Here is an 18,905-nt window from a genome sequence, read left to right as displayed (position 1 = left end):
GGTCTGGGAAAGCAGTCAAGAATGGCACAAAGCCTTTGGACCCTGCACCTGTGTAGGAAACCGGGAAGAAGCTCCTGGCTTCAGATCAGTACAGCTCTGGCCATTAAAGTCACTTGGAGAGTGAATCATCGGACAGAAGATCTTCCTCTCTGCATATCTGACTTTCCAAAAAAATAAATCTTAAGAAAAAAAGCCTTTTCAGGCACTGATTTCCAGCTCCCACTAAGAAGAAAATTACAATTTCTTTTCCAGGAAAGCTTAACCCACTGCTCCTGTTGAAGAAATCTGATTGTTTCTGCTGTAAGTCTTTGTGATATTTTATGATTATTTTAAGGCATGAGTGCTTTCGGTAATTAAGTGATTTTTCTTTTTTCATGAGAAAACACATTTACTCCATGTTCTGTGCATACAAATGCAATCTTTCAGGAAGACTAGTTCACGGATGTATCTGTGTCAAAATTACTGGAGTGCTTTTGTCTAAAAAACAAGCCAACAGATTCTTAGCTTCTATTATTGAAATCTGCAGATATAAATGTGAATGTCTGGAACTGTTGTTTTATGGAATAACAAGATATTTAAAATCAAAACGAAACGAAAAGCAGACTAAAATTCCTATAGGCATAAGATAGGGAGTCAGCAGGCGTGACTGTACCAGTAAGGATGGAGTGAATGCCAGCCTGTGTCGTGGATGTGATGTGGCCTGCTTTGGATGACTGAAGGCCACACCCATAACGTTTTCAGCTCTTACCTTTGAGCCATGTGGAGCTTTGAGTGTCTATGTAGCACCGACTTGCAGAACCCTCTGATTCCATGTGCGGAGAAGGGCTGAGGTGGGTCCCAGTGCACAACTCCTGAGGGCAATACCGTTTCATGATCTGTTATGTGCCTTGGCTGCCATATCCCCCTTTAGAAACAGGGAACAGAGACATTACCCTGGGCTTAGTGCAGTGGCTTGGCGGCTAAAGTTCTCGCCTTGAGTGTGCTTAGGATTGTCATCCTGGCAGCCCCACTTTCCATCCAGCTCCCTGCTTATGGCCTGGGAAAGCAGTCGAGGACAGCCCAAAGCCTTGGGACCCTGCACCTGCATGGGAGACCTAGAGGAAGTTCCTACATCCTGGCTTCGGATTGGCCCAGCTCCAGCCGTTATAGTTACTTGGGGAGTGAATCAGCAGACAGAAGATATTCCTCTCTGTCTCTCTTCCTCTCTGTATATCTGACTTTGCAAATAAAAATAAATAAATCTTAAAACAAAAAGCCATTACCTTGTTTCTGAAAGTCTCCCAATGCCAGGCATGTCTACAAAGCAGAGATAAAAGTATCTTTCCCTCTCATAGGATCCCCAAAACCAAAGCTAATCTGCTGTTCCCATGAGTTCAGTAAGGAGATGTTCGGCAGCCATTGCCCTCCTCTGGAACATGTGCAACGACTACAACACAACATACACTCTCTAAAGAGCATTAGTTATTTTTAAATAATCCAAGCTTAAAAATATGGAAAGCAGCTGACTGATGTTCAGATAATTTGTAAGTTCCCAGTAGGAGTTTTGAAAAAAAAAAATGGTAGCCTTGGGCTTATCTTAATCCCCTTGCCACCAGGCAGGTACCAGTGGGTATACGTGGAAGCACACAGAGCAAGACCAACTGCCTGAACCATATGCAGATGTGTGATTGGTGACCAAATAAATAGGAATTAACATTAGAGACAGGTAGTAAAAATGGGGCCAAATCTGTGTATGTGTGTGCAAGAGCTAAAGGGGAAACGGGAGAGTGATAGCCAGTCAATTAAGGAAACAAATGTTCCTGCTGCCAAAACAACCAAAAATGAGAGGTAAAATGCAATAAATATGCTTTTATATGCAGGGGAGAACTTGTAAAAAAAAAAAAATTGGAGAAATTCTCAAGGCCCAGAGCCAGGAGAAAACAGGAGAAAGCCCTGCAGATGTTGTCAGTGGTGGGATTAAGAGTTGCTTTGGGAAAAGCACTGAAGTCAGTAACCCAAAGCACGCATTTACAGACCTTCAAAAGCAAAGTCAGGTGCCCCGCCAAGGGGAGGGAGAGAATGCTGTGGGAGGTCTAGGTCCTGGGGGGGGAGACCACCTCCCCCAGTGGAAACCTTAAACAAAAACATATTGGTCATTGATAGAGGTAGAATTTGCATTCATGACCTCTCTGAGAATTTAGGTTCACTTGGCTTCCACAAAGATGGGTTTGAAGTTTGAGTTTTCCAGAACCCACGTTGAGGCATAGTGGGTTAAACCTTTAATTAACAAAGTGTGAATTTCCATAATGTTATTATCACAAATGGAAAAAATATAAGAGGTTGGAAAAACTATTGAAGTAACTCCAAAGCAAATGCAGAATGTATTTGGCATCATTCCTTCCTAAGTGCTTCAGTTTAACATTTCTGTTGGGAATACACTCGTATTGCAAAATATAAAAGCATGTGAAGACACAGAATAAGCATGAAGCAACATGAAAGATGAAAACAGGAGAAAGTACCTGAAAGGTTTTAGATGATAAAACGAAAGCAGAAATTTGCCCTAACAGGTAAGAAGCTGCTTAACTTGGCTGCATTTTCCACACACCGGTACCAGAGTTGAAGTGTGGGCTCTGACACCTGCGCTCAGCTGCCCGCTAACGCAGATTCTGGGAAGCCACTTGTCTGCTGCACTGACACGGAGACCTGTGCTGATGTCCCAGCACCTGCCTTCCACCTGTCCAGTCCAATCCTCAAAGGCATCTGGGGAGTGAGCCAGCAGGAGGGAGACCTCTCTCTCTTTCTCTCTCTTTCTTTTTTTTTTGTCTCTCTTCCTCATTTTTCCATAAAGATGTTGAAAGTTTTTTTTAAAGATCATAAATAAATAAATAAATAAATGACAGCACTGCACAAGAGCTGGAGACCGTCAACCACCGCAGGCACACTGAGAACGTTAAAAGGAAGGTTATTTCTCTACCATTTGGCACCAGTCTGTAACTGCGACTAAGACAGTTGACCTCTGACCGGGAACTCTAAGAGATCTTCAGGATTTGATCCTTACCAGACTAGCTTGACTTTTCCTAAGGTAGGAATTATCACATTCTTTTATTCTTGAAACCATAGAGAACCCGTGTTATTGCAGGTTCTATTCACCTTTCTCGTTCAGAGTACTGGCCAGGGAGGCAGCTGTGAGGCTTGGGCTCAGCTGGGAGTCAGGTAGAGAACGGAAGTCCATGGATGAATGCTACGCTTCTATCAACATCAGCCTGAAGACTGCTGGACCACCGGGAATCTTAGTTGATAGGATCCTAACAATCCTAAGACGTAGGTCAGCAACTATCTTAGTGCACTTGCTGGTTTTTTAGCCTTCCATTTTTTAATTTCTTCTTTCATGGTGTGGACTTCATTGTGTATATGACAATTCTTTTTAAGTACGTAATAAAAAAATAGCACAGTTTAAGGACTAGATAACTGAGTTCAGATTCAGGTCAGGACATGGCAGGCAGTGAAGACAGGGCAGTGTTTGAATGGCAGACAAAATATCTTGGGACACCTGCTGCTCTATAGAGTATTCCAATAGTCAGGCATGTTTATTACCGGGGATTTAGCGAAAGGAAATCAAAGAAGATGCAAGTAATTTTCATGTGGGTCAAAATTAACCTGCATTTACCCTGTAGACACATTTATTTCCAGATCTTTTTACTATAGCAATCATTGTGGGAAAAGGAAATAAGGAAATCATGTCCTTTCACCGTCTGTCTGTAATTAAAGCATTTAGTAGCATGAGGACCAAGCACTATTAGCAGGCTTGCAAAGAAAGACCGTTCAATTGCTTCTTGGATCGAAAGTCCATGTTAGATGACAGGATACCTTTTTTCTCGCCTGAGAAAACGCCACTTCTCAGTCCTGTGTAAAGGCATGGCTTGTCACAGGGAGCTACTGCCGTGGTAATTGCTGTCTCTGTAAGAGGTCAGCTTGAGTGAGTTTTAATAGATCCAGTTACAACGGGAGATGATGGCACTGAGCAAATTCTAAGTCAATGTACTATGTCATGGAAAATATTTGTGATGAGATGCTCAAGAGTGAATTTCTGATTCATATCAGCCAATCTTAAAATAAAAATGCATTATGAGGTTCAGCGCCGGTAGCCTATCGGCTAAAGTCCTCTCCTTGAACTAGATGGGATCCCACATGGGTGCTGGTTCTAATCCCAGCAGCTCCACTTCGCATTCAGCTCCCTGCTTGTGGCCTGGGAAAGCAATTGAGAACTCCCCAAAGCCTTGGGAGACCTGGAAGAAGCTCCTGGCTCCTGGTTTCAGATCGGCTCAGCTCCATCCATTGTAGCCACTTGGGGAGTGAATCATTTTACGGAAGATCTTCTTCTCTGTCTCACCTCCTCTCTGTATATCTGACGTTCCAATATAAATAAATAAATATTTAAAGAAACAGAATATGACAGAAAACAGAATGCAATGGGGAAAATTGTTTTCTTATTCTTTGGTTTTATAGTTATTGTTCTTTGTTTATGGTGTGTGGATTTATTAAATTAAATTTTAGCTTCATAGCCCTGGACTTCGAATTGAAGAGGGTTTACAATTATTCAAGCAAAATTGTAAATTTCAACAGCAATAAAGTCTCGTGCTCCTGCTCATAGGCCGCTCCTACATAAATCAAGTCTAAAATGTTGACCTTGTCTAACGGTAAGTCTGAGCATCAGCTACTTAGCTCAGAGAAATATCAATTCTGTGAGGCCAGAGGGAAAAAAAAAAAAAAACACATTTCCAGAGCTGGGCAGTTAACCTAGCAGTTAGATGTCAGTTAAAGTGTTTGCACCCTACACTGGAAAGCCTCTGGGTGGGAGCAGACTGTACCTTCAGTAATTGTGTTTCCTGTCACTCAATGATAGACCCACCTCTCTTTTTGGATCCCAGCGTTGGCATCACTACCGCCCCAGCCACTGTGGGCATCTGAATTGAACCAGTAGATCTGAGCCCTCATTTTCTCTATGGCTTTATTTCTGTAGCTGCTTCTCCAAGAAATAAAGAAACGCAATTTTAAAAATGATTTGCCTTTCTGCATGAGTAGCAATGAGAGGTAGATCATGAAGCATCCGAGTTCTGGATTCAATAAATGAGGACTCCATGGTGGTCAGCAAAACAACGCTACACTGGTTTACTAAATAGAATCCTTTCCAGTTCACCTTTCTGTGTTATTAGAACTTAGCTGTGTCAACCCAGTGGCTTGGCACTCTTCACGGGGGCAAAGACTGGCACTGCACTGTGTCTCCTCCTGTCAGGGACACCATAAGTTCCGACTTGCATTTTATACCAAGCAGCCTTGGGGACGTCTCTGCTTGGTCTGTGTGTGTCATTCAAGGATTCATGCACTAGTATTGTAAGTGCCGTTCCAGGATTCCCCCACTGGGACCCCGGACTTGGTGTGGCCTTGGAACTTTAAGAGGCAGACTCCAGTGGGATGGTGATTGGGCCATGGTGTGTGCTGCCTTGAAGTGCTGGCCAATGGAGTGGGTGACAACAGGTGGCGATGCAACGCTGTGGCTCCATTCCCAAGGCCTCTTCTGCCTGTAGCCATCTCCCTTGTTGGGAGGCAGTCAAGGGTCGCCTACAAGAGGCTTAACAGGAGGGTCACCCCCCATTTAATTTTTAGTCCCCAAAGCTGTAAGCTAAATAAACCATCTTTCTTTTCATAAAGTCCCAACTTAGATATTTAGTTCCATCAGAAGAAAATGGACAAATCATATGGTTATTTAAGCTCTCCAAACCCCAGGGTAATAATTGTTTAAACCAGAAATGATGACGCATCACCGATTCTCTTCCCTCACCGGTGAAGGAATCCCCTCACGAGGATAAAGTGAAATGAGGCATAAGGGTTTGCCTTGGTAATCGCACACGAGCAAGGCCATCACAGCCCGTTGCCCTTCTTCTCTCCAGGGAGCTGGACAAGGTCCTTTCTTCCCGGAGTAGGAGGGTGGTGCAGGCCTGCCAATGCCTTTGTTCTGCCGGCAGAGGACTCAGATCCATCCTCACGTCTCAAAAAGGGCCATTCAGTGCCGCTGGCATATCAATGTCATTCTCAAGTTCATACGAGCAACGGCCTCATCTTTAAAGATGGAGGGGGGAAAAATGTGTATATGTATATATAAAAAATATGTGTATATATATATATTTATACACACATAGGTGCACAGAAAGAGAAAGAGAGAGAGAAAGAATATCATTCATCTAGAAGAATGAAATTCTATCATTGAGGACATGATGTTGAGTGAAACCAAATAAGCACAAAAGACAAATACCATATGATCTCCCTTGCATGTGGGTATTAAAATTAAATAATAATAATACATGAAAGCAAAGAACAAAGAAATGACTTCATGTATCACATTTGCTTCACATTAAATGACTTGGCAACTTTTGTTTTAAACGTCTGTAAAAAAATAGGAATCTTGGGCCCGGCGCGGTGGTGCAAGTGGTTAAGGTCCTCGCCTTGCACACCCGGGATAACATATGGGTGCCGGTTCTATCCCGGCAGCCCCGCTTCCCATCCAGCTCCCTGCCTGTGGCCCGGGAAAGCAGTCGAGGACGGCCCAAAGCTTTGGGACCCTGCACCCGCGTGGGAGACCTGGAAGAGGCTCCTGGCTTCAGATCGGCATAGCATCGGCCGTTGTGCTCACTTGGGGAGTGAATCATCGGATGGAAGATCTTCCTCTCTGTCTTTCCTCTCTGTATATCCGCCTTTCCAATAAAAAAAGTAATAAAAATAAATCTTAAAAAAAAATCGGAATCTTGTACTTTATTAGTGCTGTGACTTTTAAACATATAAGTTGAACATCTTTTATTTGATTATTACTTCTAGCACTTGACTGCTTTTCAGCTTTTTTAAATAAATAATTCTTTATTTTTATTGGAATGTCAGATATACAGAGAGGAGGAGAGACAGGAAGATATTCTATCTACTGATTCAATGGCCGGTGCTGAGCCAAGCTGAAGCCAGGAGTCAGGAGCCAGGAGCCTCTTCCAGGTCTCCCACATGGGTGCAGGGTCCCAAAGCTTTGGGGCCGTCCTCGACTGCTTTCCCAGGTCACAAGCAGGGAGCTGGATGGGAAGCGGAGCTGCTGGGATTAGATCCGGAACCCATATGGGATCCCGGCACACTTGCAAGGTGAGGACTTCAGCTGCTAGGCTATTGCATTGGGCCCATTTCCAGTCTTGTTTTTAATTTATTAAACTCTTGTGAAGATAATAAGTCTTTTATATTTTTCTTTATATTTAAATTTTTAGATATTTGTTTTTGATAAAGATGTGCACACACACACACACACACACACACACACACACACACACCTTCTAGGCTTTGTGTGTGTCCACTCAGCATAATGGCGAATGGCTGGGCTGGGCCAGGGCCAAATCGAAGAACCAAGGTTTCAATCCATGTCTCCCTTGCTGGAGACGACAACCAGATTATTCACGCCAGCATGTGCATCCAACCAGGATCTCTCTCTTGTGGCCCCTGGAGGTTTGTCCATCACCGCTTAGGTCCTGAGGAAGGGAGCTTACAAAGCCCCCGCCTGGAGGACGCCCTCCTCACACGGACCCCACCCAACCCACATCTCTCACCTTCCCGTTCACTTTTACCGTTGAGCTTTCCAGAATAGAAATGTCTGTCAGATTTTTCTGTCTTTGCCCATCTTTCCTTCGCTATACCTCTGTGGATGTGATGCCTTTCAGGATGGCAGCTGTCTAGGCTGCATGCATTCATGGTGGAACTCTGCGGGTTAAAACAACCCACTCATGTTTGCCACAACCATCCCTTACTCTTTCATTCCTGAGTAAATAGTTATCTCAGATTGATGGCTTACTGTCCTTCCTTCCTTCCTTCCTTCCTTCCTTCCTTCCTTCCTTCCTTCCTTCCTTTATTCCTTCCTTCCTTCCAAATTCAAAAGGCAGCGAGAGCAGGAAGCACACACACACACACACACACACACACACACACACACACACACAGATCTTCCATATATATTTACTTCTCAACAGCCAGAGTTGGGATACGCCAAGTCCAGGAGGTTGGACCTTAATGAAGATCTGCACATGGGTTGCAGAGAGCAGAGTATCTAAATCATCGGCAGCCTCCTAAGATGCTCATTGGCAGGAAGTTGGATGGCAGGTGCAACAGCTGGGGTTCTCACCAAGGTGTTTGGATACGGAGTGAGACTGTCCCAAGCTGTGATTTAAGCACTGAGCCAAACACCCGCCTAAGATTCTTTTTCTTCCCTGGATGAGACCATGCCATCATCTCCTCTCATCATTGCACACAGCCCTGGACTCTTCTTTAGTGAGGTGTATGCCCTCCCAAGCAGCTGGAGAGGCTTATGTGTTGAGATTAGGGCTGAAGCTATGTGGAGGAGTGACCCGGTGATCCAGCTTAGCTCAGTGGCTGGAGAACTGGGCATGACGCTGGAGGAAGGTTACCTGTTTTCCGTAGTTCCCTTATGGTGGTGATGGTGGTGGTGGTGGTTGGGGGAAAATATGGGATGTGTTAGAATTTTATACTGATGGTATAATAATAAATGCTTTCATTTTGATGCTGATAACATTTCACATAACTTTTAACAAGTTGCTTCTTTTTCTCAGTGCCTTAGTGCTCCATTTTCAAGAGGGAGAGTTATTGTGGTATCATTGTAAGGTCAAGGAAGGGTACGTGAGCTCCAGCAGGTGAAGCGTCAGTCTCAGGAAACTTCTTGCCATTTTTAAAGCAACACTTAGTTTGAGTCTTAGGGAAATTTCCCAGGACCCCCGGCTGTTACAGAAAATGTCACAGCCAAAGGTTTGTTTCCTAAACTACACTATTTCACAGTAACCTTTATATAATAAACTGTTTTTCCACAACCTTTTGTTCTGCTTGTGAAGAACGAGAATTGATATTGATTTTCTCCACTCAGTTCTGTATTTTTGTATACCATTTTAGTGCCCTTTGCTAGAATTATTTTTTTGAGAGTTAAAATTTAGGGCAAGGGGCCTGGTGCAATAGCCTCCTAGTGCACTTGCTGGGATCCCATATGGGCACCGGTTCTAATTCCAGCAGCCTGCTTCCCTTCCAGCTCCCTGCTTGGGGTCTGGAAAAGCAGTTTAGGATGGCCTGAAGCCTTGGGACCCTGCACCCACGAGGGAGACCTGGAAGAAGCACCTGTCTTCTGATTCCAAATTTGGCTCCCCATTGGTCATTGTGGCCACTTGGGGAGTGAATCAATGGACGGAAGATCTTCCTCTCTGTCTCTCCTCTTCTCTGTATATCTGATTTTCCAATGAAAAAGAAATACATCTTTTAAAAAAATCAGGGCAGGTGCTTAGACTGGTGGTTTAGGCCACTGCTTGGGATGCTCACAGCACGGATGTGGTTCCTGGCTCCAGTGTTTGCTTTCCGCATCCTGCAGCAGACAGCCCCGGGGATGTGATTGGAATTGCTCAAGGACCTGGCTTCCTTTGACCCCTTAGGGGTCCTGGCTTGAATTCCCATTCCTGACTTCAACTTTTTCATAGTATAGCAAGTGACACCAAAATTAGGCTGGAGAAACTGCCCTTGAATCAATGCCGCTAGTTCCATTTCTCTGCTGCCAAAGAGACCATCAGTGGCATATAAGTGGCAGAAGAAATGAATGAATTATGATTTCTAGACATAGGGCATGGACAGCTATTGCCTAATACCCAGGATCCCTGAGGGGCAGGTGTGAAAGTTCCTATAGATTAAAGTTGGGGCTGAAATGCTATGTGTGAAGTTCCTGGCCAAGTTCCTGGTGTGCCTGAAGTGCTCCTCACCCTGCTTTGATTGGTCATTGATACCACGCCCTTTAGGTAGTATGCATATTGGCAAAATGGCCATGATAAGTCAAGATGCTGTGTGAAAGTGGTACTTGCGTTGTGCTTGGGGCATGCAGTTCCTCAGAAAGAAACCACTTGAGGCAACACTAGCTGTCAGGGTGTCATGCATCAAAGAAGCAGATGACCTCATGACCCCGCTGATCAGATTCTGGTAGAAGCCTGTGTACTAACTTACTCCATTTAGTGAGTTAATTGTAGTAAGTAACTGACTTGTTATCAAAAAGTCAGAGTAAAGACACCTTAAAGCTAAGAGAGACAAGCTGGGATATTGCATTCAAAGCGTTGTGGAAGGACTCTCACACCAGCCCCATCACTGAGGGTGCTGGGAGTGAACCAGGGGTTAAGAGTTCTCTCTCTTTGCCTATCTATCTGCCTCTCAAATACATACATGCATACATAAATACATTTTTATAAAGTAGAAATTCAGTGTATATATACTTTCTGATTGTTAAATACTCTAATTTGGCTGCCAAACTTCATCTTCTGGCTTGAACCTTCACCTTTCCTTGATTTTGCTCCCAACACTCTCAGAACTTGCGTCTGTTGTCAGTGTCATTCAGGTTTAAATGCACCTGCTGCCACGTCAGCAATCGGACTTCAGGTGGTTTCTGGTGATTCACTAGAAAGCAAATGAATCAACACAAGTGAGTTTCCCCCTTCCTGTTCTCTCATGGGGAAAATTGTATTATTCACAGTTGAAATCATAAAGATAATTTAAATGATCAAGGAACAGAAATGATTAGCTGTAACCACACAGTTGAGTAATAACCAACCTTCAAAAATAAGGATGTCTTGCCATATTTTAACATAGATGAACATTGAGGGCATCATGCTAAGTAAAATAAGCCAGACACAATGAGCAAATGGGGAATGTCCAGTGGATTCAGAGTGTCAGATGGAAATGAAAAAGTTGTCGGAAGGAGCATAGAGATGGTTGATAAACAATGAGATTGCCCTTAAAGCCACCAAACTCCACATTCAAACATTAGTAGAGTGGCTCATTTTATTATATCTATTTTTTCTAATTTTGAAAGTAATTTATCGTGCCCGGCGGCATGGCCTAGCGGCTAAAGTCCTCGCCTTGAACGCACCAGGATCCCATATGGGTGACAGTTCTAATCCTGGCAGTTCTACTTCCTATCCAGCTCCCTGCTTGTGGCCTGGGAAAGCAGTCGAGGATGGCACAATGCTTTGGGACCCTGCACCTGTGTGGGAGACCTGGAGGAGGTTCCTCGCTCCTGGCTTCGGATTGGCACAGCACCGGCCATTGTGCTCACTTGGGGAGTGAATCATTGGATGGAAGATCTTCCTCTCTGTCTCTCCTCTTCTCTGTGTATCTGACTTTGTAAAAAAAAAAAAAAAAAAGTAATTTATCTATTTTAGACTCAGAGTTACAGAGAAAAAAATGGAGATACAGACAAACAAAAATCTACCTGTTGGTTCACTCCCCAAGTGGCTTACAATGGCCAGGACTGAGCAGGTGGGAGCCAGGATCCTCATCCAAGTCCCAGACATGGGTGGAGGGGAGCAAGTACTTTGCTTATCTTCTTTCCCAAGCACTTTTTCAGGGAACTGGGTTGGAAGTGGGGCAGCCAGGACTCCAAACAGCACCCATAATACCAGCATTATGGATGTTGATTCCTTTATACTTCTCATGCCATAATAATATCAATGCTAATGATAGTAACATAGCCAGTACCATTAGGACATTTTTTTTCTCTTTTCCTTCGAAAGTTGCTGTTGTTGTTGTTGTTGTGTGTGTGTGATAATTGTAAATTCACATGAAAAATCCAGGAAATAACTGTATCTTTGTGCTTGATTCTGCTTATGTAATCATTTTGCACAAATACTCTACAATACCGCAGTCAGGACATTCCCTTCCTGCAATGATCACATTTGTTGCTCTTTTTTTTTTCAAACAACATAATGATACATTTATTTTTATTTGAGAAAATAGGTTTGCAGAGAGGAGAGACAGAAAGATCTTCTATTTGCTGGTTCACTTCCCTAGTGGCTGCAATAGCCAAAGTTGAGCTAATTTGAAGCCAGAGACCAGGAGCTTCCTCTAGGTCTCCCACATGGGTGCACAGGCCAAATGATGGTCCTCCTTTGCTTTCCTAGATTGTAAGCAGGGAGCTGGATTGGAAGTGGAGCAGCTGGGACAGGAAACAGGGCCCATATGGCATGCCAGCTCTGCTAGAGGACAGCAGTGCTAGCCCACTGCTCTGGTCCCCGTGTGATGCTCTCTGATGGATCAACCCTTTCCCTCTTCTCTGGTCTCCCACACTATTTGCAACACTACTTAGGTCCTCTATGCAATTTTACCCCCCTCATTGATATTATATGAGGCATTATCTAGGATGTAGCTTTTTAGCATTGACTTGTCCTATTTCATGTGAATCTCCTGAGGATGAGTGGTTTGTTGCTTAGCGTTGCTGAATCATGTCCCAGGTTGCTGATGTACCCTAGGTTTGTAGCTATTTATTCATTGCAGGGCATCTGTGCTGCTTCCATTCTTGTTCTACTACGTGCTTCATATATTCTGGATGGTGGTCACGTGTCAGAAAAGTGCTGTGTAAACATTTTCTTTCCTTTTGTGTTACTTTGTCATTCTGTTTATTGCCTTTGCTGTGCTGAAGTTTTAAAGTTTGAAGTAGTGCCATTGGTCTGTTTTTAGTTTTGGTTCCTGTCTTTTTGGTGGCGTATCTAAATCAACTGTCAAGTTCAGTGTCACAAAGATTTTTATCATTTCGTTCTAGGCGTTCTATGCTTTCATTTCATTTACTTGTTGTGTGTGTGATTCCGTACTCACTGTTTTGCATGCAGACATCCGGCTTTCACACATTGTTCAATATATTACCTTCTCACTTGAATGACCCTAACATGCCTTTCATAATTCAGTTGGTTATGCATGTGTAATTTTATTTCTGGGTTCTCTATTGATTTGTACAGGTGGCTGTTTTTTTTTTTTTGTCAGTGCTGCATACCTCTGACTACTCTAGTTTTGCCATAGAATTTGAAATCAGGAGGTATGAAACTTCCAACTTTATAATTTTTAACCTCAAGATAAAATTTTAACATTCAGAAGCCACTGAAATTGTATATAAAGTTAAGATTGATTTTTCAATTTCTGCAGAATTGGCAATGAGATTTTCAGAGATTGCTTTAGATGATGGATGCATCTTAATAACATTGAACTTGCCAATGTTCTAGTCTGCAATGTCTTTCCAATGACTTGTGGTGTCTTCATTTTCCAGAGACATCAGCATTAATTGGTAATTGCATAAAAACACAACTGGTTTTTGCATGTTGATTTTCTATTCCACAACTTATAAAAACATTTATGAAATGGAAACAAACTTCCTGTATATCATATGTACAGTTTTACGGCATACTGCTACTCATTCTATGTTCATTTTCTTACTGACTTTACCCTCCCGCTTTCATTTACTATTTTTCTCTTAATTTTTTCATTTACATACTTTCATCTTTATTTTTCATTATCACAGGCTGAACCCTCCACTGACTACAGAATTCAAAAAAAAAGTAGCAAAGAAGGAACAGCTCAGAATACAGACTGGGGCGTTTATAATTATCAAATCTAAGAAATGTTAATTTATGTTTTTTGCAGTCTGTATAAAGGCTATGAAAAATTAGGAAAAACATAATATTTGTCTTTTGAGGACTGGCTTATTTCTCTAAGAATAATTGTATCCAGTTCTATGCCTTTTGCTGAGAAAGACAGAATCTCACTATTTTTAATGGTTGAGTAGTATTTCATTGTGCATGTACCATAATTTCCTTTATCTAGTCATCACTTAAGGAATAGCCAGGTCGATTCCAAGTCTCAACTCTTGTGAGTTGATTTGCTGCCACCTGGGGATACTGATATCTCTTTCACATGATGATGTCATTTGCTTTGGGTGAATTCCTGTGAGTAGAATGGCTGAACTGTATTGTAGATCTATTTTCAGTTTTGAGGAATCTTTATATTGTCTTCCATAGTGGTTGTACAGCTTTACATTCCTACTGACAGTGAGTTATATTGTACCATCGTCAATAACCATCGTCATTTATTGTACCCATAGCCTTATCCAGTGTTTGTCATTTCTTGGGTTTTTGGTGGCTGACCATTCCAACATGGATGAGGCGATATTGCACGGTGTTTCTGTGTTTGCATTTCCCTGATGGTTAATAATATCCTGCATCTTTTTCATGTGAGTGTTGGTTATTTATATCTCATCCTTTGCAATGTGCCTGTTCATGTCCTCAGGCTCCTTTCTTAACTACGTTGTTCCTTTTTGTTGCTGAGTTTCTAGACCTCCTAATGAATTCTGGACATAAATCCTTGACCAGATGTAGAGTTTTCAAAATGCTTCCTCCCAATTTACTGTTTGCTTCCATTGCTATGCAGAAGTTTCTTACCTTGATGTAAGAAGCTTTTTTTTTTTTTTTGGCCTTTGCTGTCTGTGCAGCTGGGGTCTCACCCAAAAGACTTTGACGATGCCCATGTCCATATCATTGCTTATTTGATAGTTTCTGGTCTTAGCTTTAGAGCTCTGATCCATGTTAAACTGTTTTTTACACAAATTATGTACTTTTGTATAGGAAGATCCAACTGTTTTGACACGATTTTTTAAAGATTTATTTTTATCACAAAATCAGATATACAGAGAGGAAGAGAGACAGAGAGAAAGATCTTCTTTCCGATGATTCATTTCCCAAGTGACCGCAATGGCTGGTGCTGTCCCCATCTGAAGCTAGGAGCCAGGAACTTCTTCCAGGCCTCCCACGAAGATGCAGGATCCCAAGGCTTTGGGCCGACCTCGACTGCTTTCCCAGGCCACAAGTAGGAAGCTGGATGGGAAGCAGGGTTGCCCAGATTAGAACCGGCACCCATATGGGAGCCCGGGGTGTTCAAGGAGAGGACTTTAGTCACTAGGCCACCGTGCCAGGCCCTTGACACTAATTTTTAAAGAGACTGGCCTTTCTCCAGCGAACAGTTTGTGCTTGTTTATCAATAATTAGTTTTTTTTTAAAAGACCCATTTGTTTTTATTGGAAAGACAGATACACAGAGAGGAAGAGAGATAGAGAAGATGTTCCATCCTATGGTTACTCCCCAAGTGATCACAAAGGCTGCAACTGAGCCAATCTGAAACCAGGAGCCAGGAGCTCATCTGAGTCTCCCATGCAGGATGCAAGGTGTCAATGCCTTGCGCTGTCCTTGACTGATTTCCTCCACCACAAGGAGGGAGCTGAATGGAAAGTTGGGATGCTGGGATTAGAACCGGCACCCATATGGAATCCTGGTATGTTCAAAGTGAGGATTTTAGCCACTAGGCCACTGCGCTGAGCCTAATTAGTTGGTTTTATATGCACGGGATATCTAGTCTGTTCCATTGGTCAATGTGTCTATTCGTGTGTCTGTGTAACTGCCCAGTAGTATGTGTTGAAATTAGATATTCTTATTCCTCCAGTTACATTGTTATTGTTTAATAAGGTTTTACCTGTTTAAGGTATTGTGATTCCGTATAAATGTTAGAGTTTGAATTACAGACTGAGAGAAACGCCTTTTTTGTGTACGTGGTATGTATGTGTGTGTACGTGGTATGCATGTGTGTGTACGTGGTATGTATGTGTGTGTACGTGGTATGTATGTGTGTGTACTATTGCAACTTTCTCTATATGATGATGCTGCCTGTGAACAGCCATGTTTCATTTTCTGCTTTGTAATGCCAGTGGCTTTTGTTGTCTTGTCTAATGTGTTTATCTAGGACTTCCAGTATTGTATGGGGACTTGCTAAAAGCAAGCATAATTATATTTTTCCTGTTCAGGAAAAAAAATGACAGATATTAGTCTTCTGGGATGATGCTAGCCATAACCTTTTTGCATAATGGCCTTTATTATGTTTAGGTAATTGGCTATTATTTCCAGGTTTTATAAACTTGAAATATATTTATTTTGTCAAGTTACATAAAGAGATGGAGACAGGGAGACGGGAGGAGAGGAAGAGAGGAAGAGAAGAGGGGGTGCGAAAGAGTCAACCATCTGCTGGTTGATTTTCAGATATGTTCCATTTTATAGAATGCATTTTTCTGAGTTTATTGAAATGATCTTGAGATTTTCCTCCTTAATTCTATTAGTTTTTTATTCTAAAAGTAAATCCCATTTGTCTATGAGCATCTGTTTAAATTGCTATCAAATTCTCTTTACGAGTCTTTTGTTGAACACATTTAGTTCAATACTCATTCTTTTTTTAAAAAAAGATTATTTATTTATTTACTTATTATTGGAAAGGCAGATATACAGAGAGGAGATACAGAGAGAAAGATCCTTCCATTCACTGGTTCAGTCCCCAATAGCCTCAATAGCCAGAGCTGAGCCAATTCGAAATCAGAAGCACAGCACCTTGGAGACAGAGCAGAGCCTATATGAGATGCTAGGATTGCAATTGGCTGATTTATGTCGCACACCACATGCCAGACCCATCAAGAAGTCTTCATCCCTGATCCTATCCTGTGTGTTTGCATGGTGGCTTTCCTCTACTGGTGCCTCTGCATCCTTAAACTTCCTTATCATCACCACCACTTAATCACAGAGACCCACTCGCTTCAGTGTGGAATTTTTTTCTCTACCTTGTTAGTGTTTGGTGACCCCTCATGCTAATGGTTCCCATCTCGGGGTTTAAAGCCTGGCAGCAGGCCCCACCCAAGGACATGAAGGGTGAAGCAAGGGTGTTCTTCTGCTGCAAGAACCACTGGAGACAAGGTGCTGAGGAATGTCCTCTTTATTATGCACAGGTTACAGCTTTTAAAGGATTAAAACAAGGGAGAGCAGGAGGGCGTCTTCCAGTAGACCCCGGAGACCCTGGACCCACCCGCCAAAGACACTGTAATTGTCTACACAACACGTCTATTTCCCTTGACCTTCCAGTCATGTCAGAGGTCACATTCCACCGGTATTCGACCTTCTAGCTATGTAGGAAGTTACACATCACGTGTAGGCCTGGAAGCTGTGCCTCAGGTGGTAGGGAGGTTAGCTAAGCCACGCCCACCAGGAAGCAGGCAGACTCAGGAATGATGGACCACATTCCCATATCAGTGTTTCCAATTCCCTTGCCTTACTGGGCTGGAAAAATCTCCAAATCCGGATGAATTTTCATATCAGAAGCTCTCTTTCCAAATTGATAAGGTTAAAGCCAAATAGGCGATCGAATTGCAGTGATTAATAACTCATGATCTATATCAATGCAGTTGGTCCTCAGCAGTACTCAGCAAAGCTTCTATGCGTCCCAGTCTCTGTAGGTTGCTTTTCAATTCGTCCAAACTTTCTTACTTCGTGTTCACCGGCTTCTTTCTCATCAATAACACTGAAGCACTGGATGACTATTCACCTACCAACCTGCAAACCAGACATTAATGACGCCAGCTTTCCCTCTTTACCTTCAGTGCAGGGAAAGAACAGTTATTTGGCCTGTAAGAACCAGTTGCTGACAGTGTCTGCCTGATTTTTCAGTTCCTGTCTCCGGTGAGTCTCAACTTGGCGACAGGTGTCTTTAAAACCTCCCTATCCACTGCTCTTCTCTCCCGATTTCAAAGCTGATTTGCATACTGTTGTACTTGCTCTGCAACCCCTGAGCTTTTTCTGACTACAACCTCTCTCAAAGCTGAATAATGTGACAGATTCTGGATTCTTCAAGGCTTTTGTCTCTGTAGATCTATTTGCATGGGCACAGACCCAGGGAATAACTAGCTGCCTTTCTATGCGATTCTCAGTGCAGGCATCTTTGTAGCACAGGAACAATATTACGTACTGTCAGCTTTTTAGTTTTGCATATTTAGGTCAATGCACTTCATTTTAAGCACACCATGTTTTGTGGTCAGCATAGATCACCCTTTTGACATACCTCTTTTTACACATAACATATGTGTGTTTGAATAGGCCGTAGGAAAGAAACTTCTGAATCATAGGATTCGCACTTTAATAATTATGAATTTTGCACAATGGCTTTAAACATACCATAGTTTCTAGGATAATCCATGCTTTGTATTCTCTTGCTACTATTGGTATTATCAAAGCATTTGAAGTGATGGTTAATTGCCTGACTTTTCTGCCCATCCACAGATAAAGGGCATGAAAAGTGTAGTACATGTGCCCTAGGGAAGAATATTACTCAGGCACAACAAAAAATAAAATCTTGTTTTTGGCAACTGCCTGGATTCAATTGGAAATCATTATGTTCAGTGAAATAAGCCAGGGCCAAAGAGACAAACATCATTTTCTTTCTCTGATATGTGATAACTGGTAAACAGAATACACAAAAAATGCAATCTGCAGGTGTAAGAGTGGCAGTCTGGGATATGATGAACGTGGACAGCTATGGCTAGATTCTTGAGAAAAAGCAGGTTTTTTGTTCGCTACCCCCCACCCTTTTTTAATTAGGTTTGGGTTTTTTGTTGTTTTGTTTGCTTGGGTTTTTCCTCTTTTCTTTTTCTTTTCTTTTCTTTTCTTTTCTTTTCTTTTCTTTTCTTTTCTTTTCTTTTCTTTTCTTTTCTTTTCTTTTCTTTTCTCTTCTCTTCTCTTCTCTTCTCTTCTCTTCTCTTCTCTTCTCTTCTCTTCTTTTCTTTTCTTCTCTTCTTTTCTTTTCTTCTTGCCATGTACTGATATCCTTACTTAGCAGAGTGCTAGACCATTACAATAAATACAAACATTTACAAAGAATCAATAAATTGGGCCCGGCGCGGTGGCGCAAGTGGTTAAAGGTCCTCGCCTTGCACGCCCGGGATCCCATATGGGCGCCGGTTCTAATCCCGGCAGCCCCGCTTCCCTTCCAGCTCCCTGCCTGTGGCCTGGGAAAGCAGTCAAGGACGGCCCAAAGCTTTGGGAACCTGCACCCGCGTGGGAGACCCGGAAGAGGCTCCTGGCTTCGGATTGGCATAGCATTGGCCGTTGCGCTCACTTGGGGAGTGAATCATCGGATGGAAGATCTTCCTCTCTGTCTCTCCTCTCTGTATATCCGCCTTTCCAATGAAA

The 18,905-nt window shown here is 42.6% G+C and overlaps 1 pseudogene; it reads right to left on the bottom strand.

The window, feature by feature from the left end:
• Positions 1-14,437, bottom strand: part of LOC121165003 — a 107,761-nt pseudogene extending 93,324 nt beyond the window's left edge.
• Positions 14,438-18,905: the final 4,468 nt, after the last annotated feature.

This window comes from Ochotona curzoniae, unplaced genomic scaffold, assembly GCF_017591425.1.
Source record: "Ochotona curzoniae isolate NIBS_2020 unplaced genomic scaffold, NIBS_Ocur_1.0 contig_883, whole genome shotgun sequence".
NCBI classification, from domain to species: Eukaryota; Metazoa; Chordata; class Mammalia; order Lagomorpha; family Ochotonidae; genus Ochotona; species Ochotona curzoniae.
The sequence above is the reverse complement of the archived record's forward strand: the minus strand, read 5'-3'. Positions and strand labels throughout refer to the sequence as shown.